The sequence below is a fragment of the Coffea arabica genome, chromosome 1e (assembly GCF_036785885.1).
Source record: "Coffea arabica cultivar ET-39 chromosome 1e, Coffea Arabica ET-39 HiFi, whole genome shotgun sequence".
Classification (NCBI taxonomy): domain Eukaryota; kingdom Viridiplantae; phylum Streptophyta; class Magnoliopsida; order Gentianales; family Rubiaceae; genus Coffea; species Coffea arabica.
In genome coordinates this window covers 45,367,617-45,374,324 of record NC_092311.1, presented here as the reverse complement: position 1 = coordinate 45,374,324, position 6,708 = coordinate 45,367,617, and the positions used below count along the sequence as shown (strand labels likewise).

Genomic DNA, 6,708 nt, shown 5'->3' with positions numbered 1-6,708 from the left:
GGTTTTTTTCCGTTGAAAAATTGTGATTTTGGTTAAAGAGTTTTTATTTTTCTTGGTTTTGGTTATATTGGTTAAAGAGATTAAATTTCTTTGTCCGATTAATCGATTAATTAACTTAATATGGTCTGAGTTGAGTTGTTTGAGGGTTTGGTTTATTAAGGGACACTTGGCGAGATTTTAAGGAGTGGAACAGGATGTGAGACAGGGTGTGGTACAGAAGATCCGTTGCGTTGTTGAACAAGTCGTAAAACTTTTTCATCTTCTTGTTCCATCCCAAGAATTTTGAGGCCGTTGATATTGACAGCAATCTTCAGCATAAAAGTAGAATGTTCATCGAATTTGGACACGAGATTATTCAAAATATTATTTAAAATAATTACCGTAATATTTTTTATCATGTGATCTAAGTAAAATAAACAAAATTTTTAAAAAAATTAAGAAATTGATTGAAAATTGTAATCATGATACAAGCAAAACAATATTTGAGAAAAATAATATGTTATGCATACTTATTAGAAGGTGTAAAAAAAATAATTAAAAAAATTACGTAAGCATACACGTGGCGATGAATAAATTGTAGATTAGCCAATCTACAATTATTAATAGGGGTAATCGCACTTTATCCCCTTTAAGTATAGGCCGTTTCTCACTTTACCCCCCAACGTTTATTTTTCCTCAGTCTACCCCAAAAACTAACAGTCAACTCTAATTGACATAAACGAAATATTGAAAAGACAATAATATCCTTATGAAAACATTGAACAACCCAAAATACCCATATACGCTGGTTTATGAAATGCAAGTTTCCAAAATTACCCTGAAATAATGGAGGGAAATTTCCCTCCATCTGGCATGGGACAGAAAAAGAAAAAGAAATTAGGGAACAGAACAGACAAAGGTCCCCTTTTGACTATGTCGGGTCACTTTCTCTTCCTTTTTTTCTTTGTCGGGTTACTTTCTCTTCACTGGTGCCCGAAGCCTTAGCAAAACGTCCACTAACAAAATTGAAAATTCTGGTGCAATCTTGAATGAAAAAATGGGTAATCGATGTGGTTGTTAACAGACGGCAGAATTGAATTTGAAGATTGTGAAAGGAGATTATGAGAGCTTGGGCAGATCTATGAGGTTCGATTTTGCAATTTTTTTCTCGATTTTAGAAATTTGTAATTGTTAATCAATTTTATTGCACAGAAACAATGGTATGGGTTTTTTTAATGACTGCATGGGCTTTAATATGTAGACAATTATTTGTTTGAAATCTGTTAGTGTGGTCCCTTAAAGTTCATAACAAGTCATTGTCGGGTTAGGATGGAAAACGATGGGTTTGTCTTTTTTAATTATTAATTTGCTGGATTTTTTGTTTATTTGGATGGTTATATGTTGGCTGTTAGATAGACAAACTAGGATTTTTTATTTTTGTGGGACAATAAAAGATACTTGCTCTGTATTACCTGTGCATGCACTAAAAACAATTACCTTTGTGTGATTACAGAAGAATGGACTTCAAAACCTATGTTTTAGAGGTTCACTACGGAGGCCATTTTGCCTATGTCCCAAATTTACAGTATGTGGGGGGAGAAGTTGCTAATTTTGATGATGTTGACCCTGATTTGATGTCAATTTTTGAGTTAAGAGATGCTTTTAAAGATGCTGGAATATCACATGAAACAGAGGTGTACTATAGGGTTAGGAATCTTGACTTTAACGTTGGTCTTAAACTGTTAAACAGTGACCAGATTGTTATAGAAATGTTTGAGGTAAATAGAACTCAAAACATCATACAACTTTATGTTGGTGAGATCCCTGAAGAAGATTTGCATGCTGATAGAACTGTTGCAGAGGATAATATTGAGGTTAATGGAAAACAAAATCTAAATCCTAATGCTGATCAACCCCAAAATGATGAGGCCGAAAGTGATGCTTCAGATGCTTCACAAGAAGGTGATAGGGATGGTTGTAGGGAAGTTGAATATGACTCTGACTTTGATTTTTTCCTAGATGGGGATGATTTAAATGACGCATGTGACCCTATAGATGATGTAGAGAGGGATGGTGGTGAAGTAGATTGTCACCTAAAACAGACTGATTATGCTAAGTATGTGGCACTGATTAGTGAAGAATATAATGCATACCTTAACTCCAAAGGTCATGGAAAACTGGTCGATGATGAAGATGTTAGTGATGATGAAATACTTAAACCAGTTTATGATTCAAATGATGAAGGCATGGAGCATGAATTTCCTGAGTTTAACATGGAAAGGGATCTAAAAAATCCTGAATTGACTGTAGGCAGAATTTTTAGCAATATTTATGATTTTAGAGCTGCAGTTAGAATGTATTCAATTTTGAATGGATTTGAAGTTACCTTCACTAAGAATGACAAAGATAAAGCTGTGGTTATATGTTCAAATAAATGTGGATGGAGAATATATGCTAGTGGCTATAATGGAAGCAAAGTTACACTTCAAGTGAAGTCCATTAAAGGCGTACCTCATAGATGTCCATGGTCTTTCAAGAACAAGAGTGCAAATTCTAGGTGGCTGTCTAGGATGTTTATGGAGGACATTGCTGACCATCCGGATATGAAAGTAAAAGGGTTCAAGAAGAGCATAAAAAGGAAGTATAACCTGAACTGTACAAACTCTCAAATGTATAGAGCAAGAGAGAAAGCAGAGGAAGCAGTGAAAGGGTCATGTGCAAAGCAGTATGCAAGATTAAGAGACTATTGTGCTACACTTTTAGAAAGAAATCCAGGTTCAGTGGCATTTATTGTAACTGAAAAGTCCAATATTTGTAAAAGTCCAATCTTCAAGAGAATGTTTGTGATGTTTACTGCACAAAAAGAAGGTTTTGTAAATGCATGTAGGCCTGTAATAGGACTGGATGCATGTCACCTTAAGGGGATCATGGGAGGACAGCTTATGTCTGCAATTGGTAGGGATGCTAATAACCAGATGTTCCCAATTGCTATGGCACTTGTTGAATCTGAATGCAAAGATAGTTGGGGGTGGTTTTTGGACAGCCTTACTGATGCCATTGGCACTCCAATTGAAAGGGGTTGGGTGTTTCTATCAGATAGACAAAAGGTCAGCATCACTACAATCTGATTTACTTTCCTTTATTCCTCACTCACTCCTTTCACTAATTCTGTTATTTATGTTTTTATGTCAGGGATTAATTGATTGCATTGAGAATAAGTATCCTGGAGTGGAGCATCGATTCTGTGTTAGACACATGTATGGTAATTTCAAACTGAAATTCAAGGATAAGCACCTAAGAGATTTAATGTGGGGGGCAGCCAGGGCTTATTTACCCTGTCATTATGAAAGCAAAATGAGAGAGTTACATTTAGTAGCCCCAGAAGCACATGCATGGCTTAGTTCCATACCAGCTAACCTATGGGCCAGACACACCTTTTCTCCAAGGACAAAATGTGACCTTTTAAGTAATAATATATGTGAGAGCTTCAATCAATACATTAAGGATGCTAGGGAAGAGCCTATTTTGACTATGTTTGAGGCCATTCGAAGACAGATTATGTGCAGATTTCAAGAAAAAAGAGACTGAATTCAGAAGGTGAAGTCTCATATTTGTCCGAGGATCTGTCAGAAAATTGAAGAGAGGAAAAAACAGGTAGCTCAGTTTGATGCACTTGTGTCTACAAGAGAGGTGTATGAGGTGACTGGTATAGTAGGAACTTTTGCTGTTAATGCAGTTCAAAGGTCTTGCACATGTAATGAGTGGGATATGACAGGAATTCCATGTGTCCATGCATGTGCTGGACTTGTGCAAGACAACAAAGATCCATATGCATATGTTGATAATTGCTACTCAGTAGAAACATATGTAAAGGCATATGCTGGTGTTGTTATGCCTATGCCAGACCAAACAAATTGGGTGAATGCTAGCAGTGATACATTACTCCCACCTCGTAGGAAGATAGCTTCAGGCAGGCCTAAGAAAGTTAGAAAAAAGGCTCCATTGGAGGACTTACATGTTGGAAAACTATCTAAAGTAGGGCTGCCAATTCACTGCAGTCATTGTGGTCATACTGACCACAATGCCAGAAGTTGCAAGGTCACTGGTTGTTCATTTGTGAGGCAAAGAAAATCAGTGACTGCACAGGTAACTTCAATCAATATATGTTGCTTGGCTTTTTTCTATCTACATCTGACTGTCATTTTTTGATGTATTGCAAGATGCAAGGGCCTACTAAACGAGGGAGAGGAGCTGGTAGAGGCCACTCTACAAATGCTGATGCTGCTGTTGAGAGAAATACTGATGCTGATGTTGTGCAAAATGCTGATGTGACTAAATCTACAACTGCAAGAGGCCCAACTAGAGCTAAAATGAGAGGTAGAGGTAGGGGCAGGGGTAAGGGTAGGGGTTCAGACCATAACAATGGGCCACTATGTGGCATTGGACTTTGGAATGGTCAAGGGATATCAACAAGTAAAACATATATCCCATTTGAGTCTAGCATGGTGAGTTCCTTTTGTATTTGTATGTAACTAATTTAATTTTAGACACTTGTAATGATTAAAAACTACCTTTATTATGCAGATTCCAAGTACTTCAAAGACTGGCCAGCCCCCTCCAACCCAACTGGTAAGCCTACATTTTAAAACTCTGCATGCATGACCATTTTATACGTGCTCGCTTATTGTTTCCTATTGATGATACAGTGGACAAGAACACCTACATCTGGTGCCAATTTGAGTTCAACTACTGTTGTTGCTCCCACCAGCGTACCATGTACAAGTTCAAAAGCAACCACTTCAGTAACAACTAAAAGACCAAGAACCAAGTTGGGTGATGCTAAAACTGAAAGTTCTAAAACCAATTCAGGTGCTACTAAAACTGGAATGGTGAGTTCAAGTCTTTTGGCTATGTTTACATGCTACCACCCCTAGTAGTAGTTTGATGCACTAAGATGCCCCTCATCCATGTAGGTTCAAACCAAGAGTATTAGATTTGGAGATGCTGTGTTTTCTACCCAAGGATCTTCAACTGCTGCAACTGGACGTTCAACAGTTATGCGCACACCTGAATGTGTTTTGATGTGAAATGGTGTTGCTGTTGCTATTTTTGTCATTACTAGTATTTGAAGTTACCTTTGCAGCAATGTTAGAAATGCTGATGTTGTTTTTCTTTTCCCATTATTTGGACATGTTCTAGAATCATGTTTTGGCTGGGTTCTACTAAAATGGCCTTTGTTTGGGTGGCCATGCAGATACATGCTAAGATGTAATCTGATGTGTAAAATACTTTTAACTTAATATAACTTTCTTTCATACATATTTGCTTACAACTATGGTAGATAAAGCAGATTTTTGTTACTTTTTGGTTCTGAAATAGAGTACATATACAAAATGCTAGCAATCAGAAATGTAATGGCTAGTGTTTTTCTCCATGATGAAAATCGAGCAGCTTTGACCATCATGTATTGTTGCTGTAGCTGTTGGTTTTCAACTTGTAAGACGCAGACTTCTGTTTTTAAGGCTTCATATCTGCTTTTCAATTTCTCATGCTCATTTGCCAATTTTTCATGCTTCCTTTGCAAGTACATTAGTTTCTCCTTTTGCTCCAGCAATCTAGATTGCAGCACTGCACTTACTTCTTTTGTTTGGCTACATACTTCAGGATCTACCCATTCAAAGTGCCCACATGCGTGTCGGTTCTAAATTAAAAAAATAATTAGTTGTTTAAACTCTTTCTAACTAATTCAGGTATAGAGCAAAATTAAAGACAATATTAACAAATTATTAATGAAAAATTCTTACATTGTAATTTGAGCAGCCGTAAAATCTTCTTCCCGGATTTTCAAGTGTCCAAGACGTGCACAATGGTGCCTCTTTACCACATCTACACATTTTTTGGGGTGATCTTCCAACATCATTTGAAGCACTTTGTGACATTTTATGATGCTTTTGGTTGACAAAGAGAAATTTTAGGAACTTTGGAGAGAAATTTTAGAAACTTTGGAACCTTTGAGAATGTATGAGAAAAATTGGGTGCAAAATACCTCCTTTTATAAAACCCAACCAACGGCTAAAACCAACCAACCAACGGCTCTTTGAGGGAAAAGGTAGGCTAAAAGCATCAGACACCATTGAGGGGCATTGTTGTCTGCTAAAACCAACGGCCCTTTTCGTACGGTAAATTCGAAATCTTAAAGTTTTTAACGGTGCAATTGCTAACGGAAGGGGTAAACTGAGGAAAAACAAACGTTGGGGGGTAAAGTGAGAAACGGCCTATACTTAAATGGGATAAAGTGCGATTAACCCTTATTAATATGACGGTGGCGCAGTCATATTATGTTTTAGGAGCCCCTCGAATTTGAATAAATTGTAGATTAGCCAAGAAATTTTCGTGAATTTTAAAATTCAAGTAATGATTGCACCTCTGAAATCATATAAAATACCCTTTCCAGCTTGCATGCTCAACAAATCAAAATACAATCGTACAATCAGCCCATCCCTAAAAAGAATTAAACCCATTCAAGAATTCAAAAAGAAGAATAGCACTTGAAAAGCAAAAGAGTTTGAAAGCCTTTGCAATAGATAAATAGGACTTAAACTCTTACCTTTTTTTTTCGCTGAATTTGTGTTTATATAGAATATTACTTTCAAATAATTACTGTAACACTTTCAACGATGCACTACATGTAACATAACAAAAAAAATGGTCAGGAAGATAAAAAAGCAA

At 36.6% G+C, this 6,708-nt stretch overlaps 1 long non-coding RNA gene across 1 annotated transcript; it reads left to right on the top strand.

The window, feature by feature from the left end:
- Positions 1–4,829: 4,829 nt before the first annotated feature.
- On the top strand, positions 4,830–5,298 carry LOC140021530 (uncharacterized). The gene is made up of 2 exons (XR_011825356.1): positions 4,830–4,868; positions 4,953–5,298. It is a non-coding gene; the product is annotated as an uncharacterized lncRNA (long non-coding RNA).
- Positions 5,299–6,708: the final 1,410 nt, after the last annotated feature.